The 18793-nt window shown below is 49.5% G+C and overlaps 1 protein-coding gene across 2 annotated transcripts in view; it reads left to right on the top strand.

The window, feature by feature from the left end:
* The window catches only part of ARHGEF2 (Rho/Rac guanine nucleotide exchange factor 2), a 119232-nt gene that overhangs the window by 4963 nt on the left and 95476 nt on the right, over positions 1-18793 (top strand). For both annotated transcript variants that reach the window (XM_029579431.1, XM_029579430.1), the window contains exon 2: positions 17328-17442. The gene's annotated coding sequence lies outside the window, so the exon portion shown is untranslated. The remainder of the gene's footprint in view (positions 1-17327; positions 17443-18793) is intronic.

Raw genomic sequence — 18793 nt, 5'->3', positions numbered from 1 at the left:
TATAGAGCCGGGGTTTCCATGACTCCTCAGCCTCAGATCCCTGGGGGAGGGGGTGTAGTTGGTGTATTGTATTACTTGCTGATTCCTGTCCCAGAAGAGGCTGTCCCCAGTGCCCGATCAAATATCCTCCCTCCTCTGAAAGAATCTTCCCCGCTCCTCCACCCAGCGCTGAGCTGTGGAGCGTAAGTGAAAGGGTTGCAGGATGAGGTGTTTTTTTTTTTGCTCTGTTTCTTCGGGGGCCTATCTACTATCTCCGGCCCTCAGGAGCCACAAGCAGGCTTGGTTCCCAGGATTATCCTACCACAAATATGAGTGAGATAGACTGGCGTTCACTGCCCTCCGTTGCAAATGCAAATCTGCCTCATTGTGAATATCCTGAAAAGCGGGGCTTGTTTGTGGCTCTCCAGGAGGAGCGCAGTTGGCCACCCCTGGATTTCTCCTCTTTCGGCGCTTGGTGAATCGGGCCCTTTGTGCACCAGGGCCGAGATCCCTCAGCCTTGGACCAGCCCCGTGAAATGGGCGGAAGAGGCTGCCGCCACCGCACGTGACCCTCTGAGGCTCCTCTTCAGCTGCAGCCTTGGCCTAGCAGGGGCCATCGCTGTGGAGTTTGCCTCCAACCGCGTGGCAATGACGTTCGCCCGTAGGGGCCTCGCTTCTTGAGTTACTGGGGAGGGCCAGGAAAGCCGCTCCAGCGAAGCGCTCAACATAAGAACATAAGAAGTTGCCTTACTGGGTCAGACCAAGGGTCCATCAAGCCCAGCATCCTGTTTCCAACAGTGGCCAATCCAGGCCATAAGAACCTGGCAATTACCCAAACACTAAGTCTATTCCATGTAACCATTGCTAATGGCAGTGGCTATTCTCTAAGTGAACTTAATAGCAGGTAATGGACTTCTCCTCCAAGAACTTATCCAATCCTTTTTTAAACACAGCTATACTAACTGCACTAACCACATCCTCTGGCAACAAATTCCAGAGTTTAATTGTGCGTTGAGTAAAAAAGAACTTTCTCCGATTAGTTTTAAATGTGCCACATGCTAACTTCATGGAGTGCCCCCTAGTCTTTCTATTATCCGAAAGAGTAAATAACCGATTCACATCTACCCGTTCTAGACCTCTCATGATTTTAAACACCTCTATCATATCCCCCCTCAGTCGTCTCTTCTCCAAGCTGAAAAGTCCTAACCTCTTTAGTCTTTCCTCATAGGGGAGTTGTTCCATTCCCCTTATCATTTTGGTAAACCTTCTCTGTACCTTCTCCATCGCAATTATATCTTTTTTGAGATGCGGCGACCAGAATTGTACACAGTATTCAAGGTGTGGTCTCACCATGGAGCGATACAGAGGCATTATGACATTTTCCGTTTTATTAACCATTCCCTTCCTAATAATTCCTAACATTCTATTTGCTTTTTTGACTGCTGCAGCACACTGTGCCGACTATTTCAATGTATTATCCACTATGATGCCTAGATCTTTTTCCTGGGTGGTAGCTCCTAAAATGGAACCTAACATTGTGTAACTACAGCAAGGGTTATTTTTCCCTATATGCAACATCTTGCACTTGTCCACATTAAATTTCATCTGCCATTTGGATGCCCAATCTTCCAGTCTTGCAAGGTCCTCCTGTAATGTATCACAATCCGCTTGTGATTTAACTACTCTGAATAATTTTGTATCATCCACAAATTTGATTACCTCACTCGTCGTATTCCTTTCCAGATCATTTATATATATATTGCAAAGCACCGGTCCCAATACAGATCTCTGAGGCACTCCACTGTTTACCCTTTTCCACTGAGAAAATTGACCATTTAATCCTACTCTCTGTTTCCTGTCTTTAACCAGTTTGCAATCCACGAAAGGACATCGCCTCCTATCCCATGACTTTTTAGTTTTCGTAGAAGCCTCTCATGAGGGACTTTGTCAAACGCCTTCTGAAAATCCAAATACACTACATCTACCGGTTCACCTTTATCCACATGTTTATTAACCCCTTAAAAAAAATGAAGCAGATTTGTTAGGCAAGACTTCCCTTGGGTAAATCCATGTTGACTGTGTCCCATTAAACCAGGTCTTTCTATAGGCTCTATAGAAGGGGGTTCACTTTCCCTCCCGCCGGCAACTTTCGTGGACAATGAATCACTAGTCAAGGCTGGAAAAGGATGAGCAATGGAAACCTGAAATGCCAACTGGCGCTTCTTAGCGACTCTAGCCAGCAAAGTGTAGAAAGTGAATATCTTATTGGAAGGAGCAGAGCAGAGCTGGCAAAGGCGCCTGGGTGGGGTGTGTACAAAGGTAAGACTGTATTTACCTTGGTGGCCTGTTAATCCTGAGCACGGTTACCAGTAAATGCAGAGAAAGGTCCTTGTCATACTCCCTGCAGGCCCTTTCCAGACACAGGGCTGACAGGCGGCTGCCATTTATTGCCCCCCGAGGGGCAGGAAAGACTCCGGGGTTGTTTCCCCCCCCCCCCCCCCCAGGGCAGCCTCTTCTGACAAGTGCCGGGGAGGATTAGGTTCTGGTTGTCCTTGTTGACAGAAGCTTTGACGAAGCTGGGGCAGATCCCGCTAAGCCTTGTGACCAGCGAATCGTGCTTCTCCCCGGGAGCTAGGGCTACCACCTCACCCCCCCCCCCCCCAGTTCATCCAGACAGGCAGATCCGGTCCTGGTTTTTGCCCCCCATTGCATGCAGGAAGTTGTAGTTCGGAGTTTTCTTTTGAGCCTATTTTCAGATCGTTGGCCAAACCATGGCAAGGGTTGCCAAATGCAACTCCCACCATGGGTAAAGGACCTTGAATATACATGTAGTAAGCAGCTGCCAGGATCTTCCCTTTGCGTTCCCAAAGAGCAGCAGAACTGTATGCAATGGTGGACACACACACAAAAAAAACCAAAACAAAACAGGACTGAGGTGGCAACCCAACCAACAAGCGAGGCTTCCAAGGACATCTAACCACTGATCTCCGGAGCATTCCCCGGGAGTGCACATGCTGAGCTGGGAAAGCCTCTCTAATGTTGAGTAAAATCCCCATTTCAAACAGACTGGTGCTGTAGCTCTTTGGACAACTTTCCAGCCTCCCTGTGTTGGCAGCCATCTTCGAAAGGGGGGGGGTGGGATCCATTGCATCGCCCCCCCCCGCTGGCATCCAAGTATGATGTCACCCGCGCCGTCAGCCAGAGCATTAACCGATCCGCCAGCCACTGTGGGCACGGGGGGTGCACTGGGGCTCCCCGTCACGGCCGCTCCTCAGGAGGTGCAGAGGCTGGGGGTGGAGAGCGGCGCTCGTGCCACGGCTGGGGTGGCAGCAGGGTGGCCACCCCAGCATTTGTGTGCCATGCATGCACTGGATGAGCCCAGAGCCCGGCGGCAACCCTAGGTCCTCAGAGGGCCAGCTCCATGTGCTTTTCTCACGGTCCCACAACCGGACTGGAGAAGATCCAGGAGCCGGGGGGGGGGGAACCGCTCCCTTCGGAACAATGCTCCCATTTCCTGCCCGTGACCCCTTGTCTAACTCTTCTGTGCGCCGCGGCTTCCTCTAGGGGTGACGGCATCCTTCCATTACAGCATCGCACACAACACGCGGCCTTTTCCCCAGCTTCAATGCCAAAACGGGCCTTGCTGGCGGCTTTTCCCCCCTCCCTGTGCCCGTGGAAACGAATCTTTATCACCGGCCACGGCTCAGATAATTCCCAGGGGATTCAAATCTCCTGTCACTGCTGTTCCAACCTGCTGCTTCACTAATAAAGAGGGGGCTTGAGGGTTGGTTTTTATTTTAATATATATATATATATATATATTTTATCAGGTGATACATCAGATGGGGCAATTCTGAACATTTCTAGGTCTGGGAAGGGTCAGACTGATGTGCAGGGAAAGGAGGTCAGGCCTTCTGTCATCTCCCAGGTCCCCCCTCCCCCCATCACTCTGACCTCCGTCACCAGCTCCCCCATTTATAAAGTAATTGAACGGACTCAGCTTTAAAACTCCCTCTCTCTCCATTCGGGGGGGGGGGGGGATGAATCCCTCTCTTTGCAGAGCCGGTGGGTATAATTCGGATGGACGCGGGCGCACCGTCCGCTCCGGTTACCATGCAGAGAGCGGGCTCCCGCGCATGGCCAGGGCCGACCCCCCCCCTCCCCTCCCCCATTTTCCCAGCGCTGCTTGCTGGGGTGCGTGGTCCACGGGATGGGGGGGAGGAGGGGGGGGAGGGTCGTGGTAGGCGTTCTCGGGGTGGGACGGGCACATCATGGGCCGGGGGGGCTGCAGCGTTTCTGCTTCCAGTTTTATAATCTTAAATCAGCAAAGTCTGGGTGAGTCTGGGCAGGGACCCTCTCCGGTCCCTGCCCTGCTGCAGCTCAAGCCCCTAACCTGGGTCTGAGTGCAGCAGAGAGTGAGACTCGGAGAAAGACACCCGTTCTCCGAAAATCCTCAACCCTGGACTGCTTTGCTCTGTACTGCACCCTCGAGGACCCTCTCGAGAGAGGTAGCAGAGTCTCTCTCTCTGTCTGTCTGTCTCACAGTCTCTGTGTGTGTCTCTCTGTCTTTCCCTCCTCTCTGTGTGAAAGATATTTTCACAACAGGTTGAGCAGGGGATAGGATGTGCTCCGTGATAAGACTTTTATGGCCGATGCCTTATAAATCCAGCCCTGTTATAACAGCCCTGTAACCCGACTGGCCTGGAGATAGATGGGTTGGGGCCGATAGTGCAAACCGCTCCTCTCCAAAAAAAAAAATAAAAATTAGTTTGTACAGAAGTGATGTAGGGGGTCACAGCAGCACAGAGAAGCGGGATGCAGGTTCCGATCCTGCCACCGAGTTTCACGTGACCTTGATCAGCTTGCTTTATCTCCCTGTGACTCGAGTTTCCCCTCCCCCAGCTGGCTGATAATAATACTAGCCCTCTGCCATCTTGAGCAAGGCAAAAAAATGTCAGACTTGCTTTGCACCCCCGAGGTGGCTGCGTGTCCGTTTCTGACATTGAGGTGGCTTATTCAAAAGACTTGTCCGGATAACTCTGGGAGCTGGCTGGGCCACTGTCTTGGGCTTAAACCACGCGGAGGTGGTAAATGTTATGCGGCAGGCACAAAAGAGAGGGTGGGAGGGTGGCTGGAGGCGAGTCTTTAGCCAGCTTCCACAGGATAACAGCTAAAACGTGGCTGGTGAGAAGAATCCCTGTCTTACAGTCACAGCACAACCTACCGAGCATTGACCTCACTGAGGGCCCTTTTCACAGAGGGGCTACAAAAATGATTTCGAATTGATTGATTAGGGGGTCTTATCTCTGCCTCCCCGCTGCAAATGGGTTGACAAATCACAATGCATTTCTTGCCGTGAGGACAAACGTCGGCGGATAGGTAGCCTTTCATAAGCCCAGCCTATTGCATTTTGCTGACTGGCTTTCGAGGGTTTTACACACCCTCAGTGGGTCCGAGGTTTTTTCAACTGATAGTGGACACTTGGGCTGCCCTGGAGTTTCTCCCCCTGCTTTGTCCACAGTTGCCAACTCATGAAATTATTTATACCGATGTCCTTTTATTATTATTATTATTTTTACTGACAGTCAGTAAATTTACTGAAAGTTGGCAACCCCGTCCGCAGCCGCATGTGTTTCTCTTCAGATATTGCTGGCCTTCTGATTGTGTTGTGCAGAAGCCCAAGCCCGTTGCCTTGGTGATTCCTTCCCCGCCCTGCAGCTTTATCACTTGCTCTTCCCTTCAGGCTGGCTGAGCCCTGTCCTGCCTCCCTCCTGGTCCTTGTATTTATTGAGCCATATCCTAGCAACTCCAGCTCAGATAGGCAGCTTGGGCTGGAGGAGCCTGGGACGGGTCAGTAGGCCTGGGCTGGGACAGGAAAATGAAGCCAAGGTTGCCTGAACATTGGAGAAGGGGGTGGGGGGAGGTTGTTACTAATAATCTAAATTCTCTATGGACACGGGTTTTGCCGTTTTGTGCCACGGCTCCTATGTGCACCGAGGCCTAATCTGCCAGAGCCCAGCGCATTGGAAGCGGGCTCCATCGCTCAGGACGTTTTTACTGACAAAGTTTTATGTTTTTTGGGTTTTTTTTACAGACTGTCATTTCTTGTTTGTTTTTGTTGTTACTGACTGTCATTAATTGTACTGACAGTTGGCAGACCCGAATGGAAGCCTGAAATGCTCCTCATCTCTTTCCAGAGGCAGCAGCCGGGGGCCCGGGGGGATTGGTCCTTAGTCCTCCATAGGCTCAGCAGGCCTAGGGATGTGGGGGGGGGGGAAGAGCAGCCCAGCGACTTGACTGTATGGAGGGGGAAAAAAAAAAAGTCCAGTTTGGTGTGTTTTGTGATGCACATTGCAAGCAGCTTGGCAGAAAAGTGGGAGGAGGAGAAAGGGTACCAGGAGGAAATATAAATATGAAAGGACATTAAATATAACAGGCCACAAAAGGAGAGGAGACCTTGGAATAAGACCGTGAGGAATTCAGGCAGCTGCAGAACCAGGGGCTCTTCTTGCATTCAGGCACCCTGGGACCCTGCACGCTCTCCTGCCTCGGGCTCCTCTCTCCTCCTCACTCCCCCCCCCCCCCCCCCCCCGAGGCTGTCCGTGCCATCTCTGGGAAGAGCAGGAATGGTAAACAGGCCTTGCTTTATAAGTCTGGTTAATTTTAGTAATCTGCCAATTAATTAATGTGGCTTGTAATCCAGTTAGCAGGCCAAGATGTGGGAGGATAAAGCAGGTCGGAAGATAGCCAGGAATTATGTCCATCAAAAAAAAAAAAAATTAAAAAAAACCCTCTCTCTTTAGGAAGTTCTTCACCAGCCCACATAAGTATGGATCAGACTTTTTTTTTTTTAATTATTCATTCAGGTTTCCCAGGAACAAATTTGTTGTTGTCCGTGCTGTATGCACAGTGTGCATTTATCGGTGTGATGCCTGCAGGGGCATCTGATGATCTGCTGTTCAGCCATCCGTGCTGTATTCATGCTTTATATGCATCGGTGCGATGCCTGCACGGGCCTCTGATGGAGATCTGCCCTTCAGCTGTCCGTGCTGTATTCATATTTTACATGTAGGGCCTCTGATGGAGGTCTGCCCTTCAGCTGTCCGTGCTGTATTCATGCTTTTCGTGGGTCAGTGTGTGATGCCTGCGTGGAGCTCTGGCACTGAGCGGCCTTGAGGCTGTGTGGCTAGCATGGCTGACTGGGTCAGGGTGCCGCTGCGTGGTGAGGTGAGGGGGAAGGGGAGGGGCACGCTCCTCTACCAGCCACACCGGAGCAGAGGCTGGCTCTGATGCAGTGGGGGTAAAACCGGGCCTGGGTGACCCTGCCCCTGATGACCTGACACCACCTGTGAGCCCTGCCATGGAGGTTAATGAATAATAGGAGGGTTGCAGCATGGGAAAGGAATGTGGTTTGGGGAGAGGGGAGTGTTCGCAGGTCCCCAGGGTGGTGCCTGAGAGGACTCCAGGGTTAGTTTGTCTTCAGCTTGTGTTACACGATAGGCAGGTGGGTGGGGGGGGGGGGGGGGGGGAGAGGAGTGGCAGGGGCAGCTTTTTACAGGTGAATCCCACTTTTTGGGTGTCTCGTGTCTTGGGGGGGGGGGGGATTTGGGGGTAGGAGGAGAGAAAGCCGCAGCTTTCATTTGCATCTAAGCTTCATGTAAAGTCAGGAATCCCATAATACGGAAGATGAGAAACACGTTAATAAGCAGCCGGGCTGCTCTGGAGATGGCTCCGGACTTTAGTGGCATTGCCTTAGTACGCTGACATCTGCAGGGTATCATCTGGCGCTGTTAGTAAGGGAGGGAGCCTGACACCCTGGCTGCTATCACTGGTGGGTCAATATCTAATCTCCTATTACTAATCACTTTTCAAATTCCATTTTATGCTATCACCCAAGCTGAAGTAGGTAAACATGCTTCAAATTAGATAGGAGCGCTCACCACTGGCAGAGCATTATTACACTTGTATTGCAGCAATACACCATGACTGCATGGGTAGAGAGAGGAGTTACAGCATTATTACATGGGTAGTATAGCGATACGGCATTATTGCCTGGGCAGAGTGGTGGTGCGGCAACACACAACTGTGGTGTAACTGTTTATTTATCCGAGATACTGCACTTCCGCTGACAAAACCATCAGAGCTATTTACAATACAATTACAAATGTAATATACAAAGCAGTTAAAAACTTACAAACAAAATAAGACAAGCAATATACACCTGCACAACAAATAACATAAAATACCTTTAAACAATAACATTTTAAGATAATGCCAAAGATGATAAAGCCTACTCTTCACTTTAAACTGGCCTAAATAGCCATCATTTGAGAATCTTTAGAAATTTCAAATAGCCTTTCTCAGCTCGGGCGGAGAGAGAAGATTATTCCATATGAAAAGGCTGATCGTCGAGTCTGTTCTAAGCGTATCTGACTAGGGGGAGGGATACTTAATAATTCCGGCTGCATAGGACTTGAAACACAAGAGGCCTTAGAAGGAAGCAAAAGATTAGGATAGCAGTTAGGCTGACCAGTATAAAGAACCTTACATACCAAGGACAGAGTTTTAAACTTTATCCTAAATATCAAAGGTATCCAGTGAGATGTATAAAAGATAAGGGTGATTGAATCTGGCATTATTGCATGGGCAGAGCAGGTGGTGTGGCTTTATTGTATGGGTAGAACCATGATACAGCATTATTGCATGGGTAGAGCAGTGGTACAGCATTTTTACATGGGTAGAACGATGGTACAGCATTATTGCATGGGTAGAGCTATGATACAGCATTATTGCATGGTTAGAGCAGTGGTACAGCATTATTGCATGGGTAGAATGATGGTACAGCATTATTGAATGGGTAGAGCTATGATACAGCATTATTGCATGGGTAGAACGATGGTACAGCATTATTGCATGGGTAGAGCTATGATACAGCATTATTGCATGGGTAGAATGGTGGTACAGCATTATTGCATGGGTAGAGTTATGATACAGCATTATTGCATGGGTAGAGCGGCAGTACAGCATTATTACACAGAAAGAGAGCAGTGATATTGCATTAACTAAATTCTCAGGTGCCAGAATGCCCCAGACGCCCACAGACAGTAGAGACTGCCCTCACCCCATATATATATTGTAAGTCCCCAGCATTCGGCACTAGGGCCAGATGCCCTGCCACTGAGCACTGGCACAATCTCCCCCCCCCCCCCCCACCGATGAAACATTCACACTGGAAGATGTTCACCTGATATGCAATGTGAGGATGAAAAAGTTAAAACCATTGGCCTGCGTGGGTCTTGGCACTCTCTCTCCCCATCCATCCGGTAATAATCTTCCTTGGGCTGTTTGTGGGAACCACTTCCTTCTCTTACGGGATCCAGATTCTCCTGGATCCCCCTCATCCCTGCCACTGCACAGGCCACGTGCACAGACTCTGAATTCAGGAAATGTGTTTCCAATGGATTTTCACATCCATATGTTGGCTGGAAATAGCGCAGAGCTGAGAAACCGGGGCTTGTACGATCCCAGCTCTTCCTGATGGATTTGGCTGTGATTTGCCTCTGAGATGGCTCGGTGACTTGTGCAACGCTATCTCCCTGATTTGGAGCCAAAGCTCTGTTCCCTAGGGGGGAGGAATAATTTTGTGCTCAGAACTCTGACTCAGGACAATCCCCCCTTGGACGCCAGTTCAAATCCAGCCCTGCCGCCGACTCTGTGGGGCATAGGACAAGCCACTTTACCAACCCTGTGCCTCAGTTTACCACTTAAGCCCCCTCAGCCACATCCTTCTCAACCCTCACTATTACTGCCCTCCACCTCCCTTTCACCCCCCCCCTCTTTTAGTTTTCCCGCTCTCTCCCCCACCTTCCACTTATCTTGTACATAATCCCCCTCCCTTGCCCTCCTTATCCTCCTTCCCTTCAAATTGTAGATGATCCTGTTTAGCACCCTCTGCTACATAACCACGGTGTTTATATATATATATAAACCTTGTATATAATCCTCAGCATATAAGCCTGGTGTATAAACCTTGTATCTAATCTCTTTTGTTATATAATCACTGTATTATGAGACCAACAGTTGAACTGACCCCCTTCTCCCTCTAAGTAACTTAACTATGTCCGAGCAAGTCATCCCATTCCGCTGCCGCTCTTTTCTCAACCTATCTCTGCCTCCTTCCGCCTCCAAGTTTTTTCCCCCTGTTTTATTGTAACTTTGCCTCTGCTTCCGTGTTAAGTTACCCGAGTTCCATTGTAAACCGATTTGATATGACAGTCGGTACAAAAAGGTTTTAAATAAATAAATAGAAATATTGTAAGTGGTTAACAGTCACGACGTTGTGTCCCCCACCTCACCTCTGAGGAAGCTCTAATGCCGTCTGGGCACCGGACACGGCGCTGCCAGTGCATCCCACCCCGGACGTGGCTGCACGAGAAGTTCTGGAGTATTAAATTATAAAGTTGGTTGCGGCTGAACCCGCGCACAGTTCATTTGAGTTATAGGGCCCCAGAGCAGTGGTCCCCACGCCCCGTCCTGGAGTCCCACCAGCCAGTCGGGGGGGGGGGGGGTGTTTCAGGATATCCACCATGAATATGCATGAGAGAAAATCTGCATGTTCCGGAGGCAGTGCCTCCCTCGTGCATATTCATGGTGGATATCCTGAAACGCCCCCCCCCCCCCCCCCCCCGACTGGCTGGTGGGACCCACTGTGTTAGAGAGCTGAAGGTAAATGCACTATGACAGGCCCTTCCCCTCTCCCCAGCAAAGCCCTCCTTGTCTTACAAATGGGAATCGACGGTAGTAAAGTAAAGAAAACTTATTTTCTTAAACCTACGCTTTTGTATTTTTTTTGGAAGCTGAAGGATTTTTTTAGAAGCCCCCAAGTCCCAGAACAGAGGAGCTTGAAAGCTCCCATGGGATCTGGGCCTGCGCATTTTCCCAGTGCAATATTCCTCTCTCTCGTATGGTTTCATTGAAACGGCTGAGGGGCTCATCTTGGAGCTGGAATTTCCTCTCCTCCTGCCTTGTTTGCTTTTAATTGGGGAAAGCTTTTTTTTTTTTTACATTTCCCCCACATTATTACGGAGGCTTCCTTTCTCTAGGCCTAGCTGGTGAGATCTGTCAGGGAGTTTTCCTGGACAGAGTTACCTGGAAGGCAGCCCCTCTGCTGAGCGCGCTGGTGGGGGGGGGAGGAGCCGCAGAGCGACCTGTCCCTTTAATAAATGAACCACAAGAAAGTTTTATTTCCTCTAAGGTTTCCGAGCCCCCTGGATGCCTTCACAAAAAAAGCTCTGCCAGTGCCTATTCATTACCTTAATGACCCCGCCGGCTTTGAGCCGTCATTAAGTTCCCTCGCTCTGCATTAGAGGATTGAATGAATGACTTTACCATGGGAGTCAGGGCTTTTTTTTTTTGTTTTACCTGAAATAGTCCAAAGAAAGGGGTGGGAAAGGAGTTTGCCTGGGGCCTAAGAGGAGCCAGGATCCCAGATTTATTTATTTATTTAGGATTTTTATATAACCAACGTTCCTGTAAAGAATACATATCACACCGGTTTACATTGAAACAAAATTTTTGCTGGGAGGCGATACATTAAAGAATGAACATTAGCAATTGGAGAACAAGGAACAGTTACAAACCACAAACAGCTAAAGCAGGATTAATATAAAATAAAATAAAATAAAAATAAAATGAGAATAAAATAAATATAGAAGCATTAATACTGGATAAATTAAGACAGGTTGGAAGGTTAGGTAGCTTGGGAGAGGGGGCGAGAAGGAGGGAAAGGATGTCAAAAAGGTGTAGGAGGGAGGGAGGGAGATCTGGGAGGGAATGCAGCTTCCCCCCCCTCCCCTCCCAAACCAGAGTAAGATCTCCAAGAGGCCCAGCGCCTCCTGTCCCCAATTCTTGCCGTTAAACAGCAGGGACTGCTGCATGCAGGGAGAGCGGGAGGTGATTTGGGGCCTGCTGGCTGCTCTGCTGTTCTGTTTCTGTACCTCGGCCTTACAGATTAAAAGCTTTCTGGTCTGGGCTAGGCTGTTCCAGAGCGGCAGCCTACAGGATGAGAACCCCCCCCCCCCCAAGACGCACATTTAAAAATGAAAACCTTGTTCCTCTTCCCGGACCCGCTTCTCTCTGTTTTATTTTTTTTTTGTACTGGTCTCCCTCTGATCTTGGGGCTGCCATGCCCCTTCCTTTCTGGTTCGTCTGTAACATCCCAGATCCTCCGCTGCGTCCCTGCTGCAGGAGAGGCGGGGCTGCCAACGGGGGGGGGGGGGATGAAATCGGTGGCGGCCATCTTTAACGTGGATCCTCCAAAATTGTGCTGACTGTCGGGCCGATACAGTAAAAACGCGGGAGAGCAGGCAAACGCCCGCTCTCCTGGCGCACGCACAGGCCTCTCTCTCCTGTGCGCGCGATTCAGTATCTTAATTTATTTAAATTAGGCCTGGCGGTAAAAGGAGGCGCTAGGGACACTAGCGCATCCCTAGCGCCTCTTTTTTTTTTTGACAGGAGCGGCGGCTGTCAGTGGGTTTGACAGCCGACGCTCAATTTTGCCGGCGTCGGTTCTCGAGCCCGCTGACAGCCACGGGCTTGGAAACCGGACGCCGGCAAAATTGAGCGTCCAGTTTTTGACCCGACAGCCGCGGGCCCATTTTAAATTTTTTTTTTTAAATTTTCTACTTTTTTAAACATTCGGGACCTCCGACTTAATATCGCCATGATATTAAGTCAGAGAGTGCACAGAAAAGCAGTTTTTACTGCTTTTCTGTGCACTTTCCCGGTGCCGGAAAAAATTAGCGCCTACCTTTGGGTAGGCGCTAATTTCTGAAAGTAAAATGTGTGGCTTGGCTGCACATTTTGCTTACTGAATCTCGCGGGCATAACATGCATTTCCATGTTGAGGGCGCTATTAGGTTCGGGAGGGGTTGGACGCGCGTTTTCGGCCCGTTACGCGCGTCCAAATGCCGGCTAACAGTGCGCTCCATTGGAGCGCGTCCCTAGCGCCTCTTTTTTGACAGAAGCGGCGGCTGTCAGCGGGTTTGACAGCCGACGCTCAATTTTGCCGGCATCGGAGCGCACTGTACTGTGTCGGCCCGTGTGAGAGTCCAAGGCTCGAAAGCAGCGGCAGACCGAAGAGCACGGCTCTCCTGGCTCAGACGTGGCTAAAACTGGGTGTTTCTCGTGGCTGGCGGCTTTAAGGGCCCTCGCCGCAGGGAAAAACCTTTGTTTTTCTACTGGTGGAGAAGCGGTGAAGAGGTGGGGGACACACAGCAGACCCTGTTGTTTCGTCCAGGACTGGAGCCTCTCTCTGTTTTCCCAGCACCTAAAGAGAGTCCTTCAAGGTGGCGGGTTAATCTACAATCAGACAGCGCGATTAAACCCTGCCTAAGTCTTGCCGTCTCGCCCCAGATCAACTGAACTGGGTCCCGTCCCCCCCGTCCCCCATTGCATGCTGGGACTTGGAGTTGATGTTCCTAGGGAGCTCGATGGGGATGAACCAGCACTGGATCAGCCTCCTCGCTCTCTCTCTCTCTCTCTCTCTCTTCCTTTCTGCCCTGTGTGCCCTCCCCTGGAAGGGCTCTTTGCGCTACCCACCCCTTCCCAGTGACTTTCAGCTGGAGGGAAGCGAGCGTGCGCTGCGCCTCCTTATCCGCAGTTACACACTTCAGCAGCTCCTCCCTCAGCTCGCATCCAGATTATAGGTCGGCACAACCCCATAAATCTGGCACCTTTACCGGCAGTCACGGTCCGAGGCTAAACAGTCTGATACGGTAAGGTCGCGCGGAAAACGGACACTGGGTGTTCAGCGCCCGCTTTCCTAACGTGCGACCAGCCACCTTTCCTGGGCACGAGATACGGTATTAAAATGAGGGCTGGCGCTAGGAACAATAGCGCGCCCCTAGCGCCTCCTTATTACCGGAAACCCAGGAGGGGTGGCTGTCAGCGGGTTCAGGAAACCGACGCTCAATTTTACGAGCGTCGGTTTGCTGAACCTGCCGACAGCCACCCTGATAAAATTAAGCATCCGTTTTCCTAACCTGACCGGCTGGCACATTTTTAAAAAATGTATTTGTAATTTTTAAATTATTTTTGTTAACATTCTTGGTTCCTCCGACTTAATATCGCCAGTATTTCCTGCTTTTCTGTACACTTTTTTTTTTGGGTTGCTCGGAAATTAACGCCTGCCCTTGGGTGGGCGTTAATTTCTGAGCATGAAATGTGCGGCTTGGGCACACGTTTTTTTTTTTCGGTATCCCGGGTGTATAACTAATTGCCTCGTCAACTTGCATTGCATGTGATCTGCACTATTAGTTTCGGGGGGGGGGGGGGGGGGGGTTTGGACATGCGTTTTTGACACGCTAAACCCATTATGCACGTCCAACCGCGTGTTAAACAGTGCACTGTACTGCATTAGCCCGATAGTAACATAGGTGTCAATATTAAAAAAAATAGCTGGATATGTAAGTTAGCCGGACAGACATATCCAGTTGTCTTAGATGGGATATTCAGCTGCACAGCTAAGCTGCTAAATATCCCCTTATTTGGCGCTACTCAGCTGGATAAGTCATAGCCGTCTTAAGTTTAGTGCTTAGACAGATAACTTATCCGGCTAAGTCTCAATAGCGTTACTTAGACAGATAACTTATCCGGCTAAGTCTCAATAGCGTTACTTAGACAGATAACTTTTCCGGCTAAGTCTCAATAGCGTTACTTAGACAGATAACTTTTCCGGCTAAGCAGTGCCGCCCTGATTTGCTCACTGCCTGCCCACAACGTAACCGGCTAACCTGATAGCCAGATAAGTGATTTATCCGGCTATCTAGCATTTGAATATCGACCTCACTGTGAATGATGGCAGATAAAAACCAAAATGATCCATCCAGTCTGCCCAGCGAATTATTTTTTTTAATGGGTAGTGGCATAAAAAATAATTGTTTGTACGTTGAGCATTCTGAGTGTCATTTATTTATTTTATTTATTTATTTTGTTTTATATACCGGCAACCGTTTGCACATCGTGCCGGTTTACAGATAACTTACAACCAAGGATATATAGGCAAAGCCTTTACATGGAACATTGTGTAACATAAACGAAGTAACATAGTAAATAATTAAAAGGTAATATACAATAAATAAGTAAATAAGGAGGGGGAGGGGTGGGGGTATACGAGACAAAGGAAAAAGGGGGGGGGAATGGTGAGTGGATACATAAGGAGAAGTTATGTACAGGGGTACAAGGAACAATTGATGTCGGTATAATAAAAATAATAAATAAATAAATAAATAAATAAATGGTTCAAAAACAATATTTGCACTGCTTTTGTGGGGCAGTTAATGAAGGGGTGGTGGTGGGGCTCTGTGTTCCCTTTACGTGCATGGAATTGCAGGTCTTGATTAGCCCTCCCCCCCCCCCCAAATTGAGCAACTTAAGAAAACCAGAACTACAAATCCCTGCGTGCACTGGGAGCAAAACCTGGACTGGATTAACCCGTTCCTCAGGGGATTGCACCGGTCTCTGTTTTGATGTTCCTGCAGCGCCATCTAGTGGCTGTGCTCCAAACAGCTCTCCAGGGCCAGCTCACCGGCTCTTACCAAGAGCAGTGCTGGCCCTGAGTCTTGAAAGCCCCTGCAGGGCCCGGCCGACTCTCCATTTCCCCAGTCCGGGGATCCAGGTAAGATCTTGAGGGGGGGATTCGCATTTGGCCCCGTCACTTAGTGTTGTCCTTTTTGATATGAAGGAGAAATTGACTAGTGTTCAGAGGGTGGTCTCCGGCCAAGGTTTTCTACTTACTCTTGGCCTGTGCTGGATTTTTTAACATTTTTCCCTGTTTATGAAAAAGTAGACTGCAGTTGTATGCTTTATATATATATATATATATATATTTTGCTGTGACTTTATCAAGGTTTATTTTGCGGAGCAACAAAGGGAGAAAAATCGGTGGGAAAATGAGACTCGTTATTTTTCTGCACAAATATCGGAGTTTATGTTGGTGGACAGAAACCAGGGCAATAAAACAATATTAAGCGGATACTCCTACTCACTCACTCAGCTGCATCCCCCTCTCTCTCTACTCCAATTCCCCGCCTAGCATGTCCCCCGTTCTCTCTCCCTCGATGCAACAGCATGGCTCCAGGCTTCTGCGCTCTCCTTCGGCCGCGCGCTGACTGAGACTCCTGCGCTTTGCTGTGCCGCACGTCTCTCCTGCGCGGGGCCAGGGAGCCTGCACAGGAAGTGCCTTGGAAGCACCACATAGCAGGCACTGTGGCCTCCTGGGTGCGGCGGATAAAGATCTTGAAATGCCACATCAGTGGCACTGGTGGTGCTGGTGGTGGGACGGATGAACTTAAAATGCTGCAGGTGCTTTGACCCACACTAGCCGGAGGCCTGGAGGCGCTGCATCTGCAGCTCTGGAGCTGCTTTTTAATCAGCCTAAAATTTGGGTGAAAATTGGTTTAAACTGAAAAGGAGCCATGAGCCACCAGATGACTCCATGTCGCCCTGGATAGGCTGAATCGGGCCTGGTTGTCCCACTCCCAATGCATCCCTGGGGACCTTCTCCTGGTTTGTTTTTTTTTTTTTCTTTAATTAAAGGAATCAAAATTTTTATCTCATTTGCGGAGGACGTGTGTTTTTTAAAGCAGGACTGGCTCAGCCTATCTTGGGCTACCTGGGGCACATCTGATAATGCCCAGCCCATGGAGCTGGAAATCAGAGCCCACAGTGAAACCCCAGCCCAGGCTGGCTCGGCTTTTTTTTAAGTGCAAACTTCTGCACCTGCTACCGAGTGTGGGATAAAACCGAGAGGATGTCTCCTTTCCCGTCCAACTTGAGTTGTCCCCTCCCGCACGCAGAGAGGCTCGTCTGTCCCACGTGGAAGATCGTGGCCTGTGTGTGCCTGTCCCTTGTCACTCCAGAGGCTCAATTCATCACATCTGTTTACATTGCATCTGTTTTCACGGTTTGCAGGAAGAGCATTGCAGGCACAAAGCAAAACATTATATCCCCGCGGTAACACTTTGAGTAACTCTTATCCTGCCCCATCCCAGGGCAGAGGCCCTCAGCTTATCCGATGAGAAGGATCTCAGTTAGCCACACAGCTGCTACCATTACTCCTATGTCTTGCTTCTAAAGCGCTGCTCGGTGTACGCAGAGCTGTACAGATACACATAGCAGGCAGTCCCTGCCCCGAGGAGCTTACAGTCTCATCAAGACAATGTTCCGTGGCCCTCTTGATGCTTTTCTTTGCTCAGCAGAGGTTTTGTCTCTCCGCGCCTGCTCCTGTAACTTTATCTATTTATTTATTTATTTACAAGGCTCTGCCTCCCGCTCTTCTTTTCACACAGGGGTCTCCAGGACAAGACCAGCTTGGGTCTCTCCAGCTCTTCTCTCCTCCTCTCCGGACGGGCGAGACCTCTTCGGGGAACATGCAAAGTGCTTGGTGCTGCAGCCGGAAAGGAGGTGAGCTAGACCCAGAATCCCCCCTCCCTCCACCGCCCCCCCCCCATGCGGAGTTACAGGGGGGGGGTCTGCTCGACCTCCTCCTCCTCCTCCTGCTCCACTGATGAGAGCAGTGCTTTCCGAAGACCCTATTCTAATCTTGTTGCGCAATAAGCAGTTATTTATTCAGGAATGTCTATGTATAAAACATCTCTCTATTGCTGCCAAAGGTCTCGGGGGAGGGCTGGGGATGGGTCGGGTTTGTGCAAACAGAATTTACCTTTTTCACCTTCAAGACACTGCTGAGTGGCTCTGGATTGTTCAGCGCAGGCTGTGTTCTTCCAGCTTAGGATACCATGGAACCCATCCAGTCCTGCCTGTGCTGCCTTTGCGCCCATGCACCATCCCCAAAACGAGCATTAAATAGATTTTCGCTAGGGATGTGAAGCACTATAGCCCAGGGGAGGCCAACTCTGGTCCTGAAGAGCCACAAACAGGCCAGGTTTTCAGGATAGCTGCAGTGAATATGCACAAGAGAGATTTATTTATTTATTTATTTAAAATTTTTGTATACCGACATTCGTTAAGAAAACATCACATCGGTTTCCATGTAACATAAAATGGCCAACGGGGCTTTACAGTGAAACTGATAAGAGAACTGGGTAGGGGGGGAGAGGGGGGGAAAACAAAGGAAATGCTGTACAATTAGATAAGCGCAATAAAATGGTTAGATATACGCAATGACAAATTATATACAAGTAAATTATTTACAATAAAAAGTTAGGGGGAGGGAGTTAGGAGGGGGGGAGATTGGTAGTATGCTTGGGGGGCGAGGGGAGGGGCGGGGAGAAGGGTGTAGGAGAAAGGGGTGAAAAGTAGGGGGGTTCATGTGTAGGCTTGTGTAAAAAGCCAAGTCTTGAGATTTTGTCTGAATTTTTTGGCGCAGGTCTCAAGGCATAGGTGGGTGGGGATAGAGTTCCATAGGGAAGGTCCAGCTAGGGATAGTGCACGTTGTTTGGTGGTTGTTAAGTGGAAAAGTTTGGGAGATGGAGTGTGAATATTTGCTGTGAAGGGTGTTCTGGTGGGTCTGGAGGAGAAACGGATGTGTAGACTGTCTGAGAACCAGAGCATGTCGGGATTGTGGACGGCTTTATGTATGAGGGTGAGAGTTTTAAATTGAATTCTGGTTGTGATGGGGAGCCAATGAAGTTGTTTGAGAACAGGTGTGATGTGTTCTTTTCTACGGGAGCCAGTTAATACACGTGCAGCTGCATTTTGAAGCAGCTGAAGGGGGGCAAGGCTGTTCTTCGGGAGACCTAGGAGTAAAGCGTTTGAGTAGTCTATTTTGGATAATATAAGGGCTTGTAGGGCA

The sequence above is a fragment of the Rhinatrema bivittatum genome, chromosome 16, assembly GCF_901001135.1.
Source record: "Rhinatrema bivittatum chromosome 16, aRhiBiv1.1, whole genome shotgun sequence".
In the NCBI taxonomy this organism is placed as follows: Eukaryota; Metazoa; Chordata; class Amphibia; order Gymnophiona; family Rhinatrematidae; genus Rhinatrema; species Rhinatrema bivittatum.
Note: the sequence above shows the minus strand (reverse complement) of the source record. Positions and strands in the feature narration are given on the sequence as shown.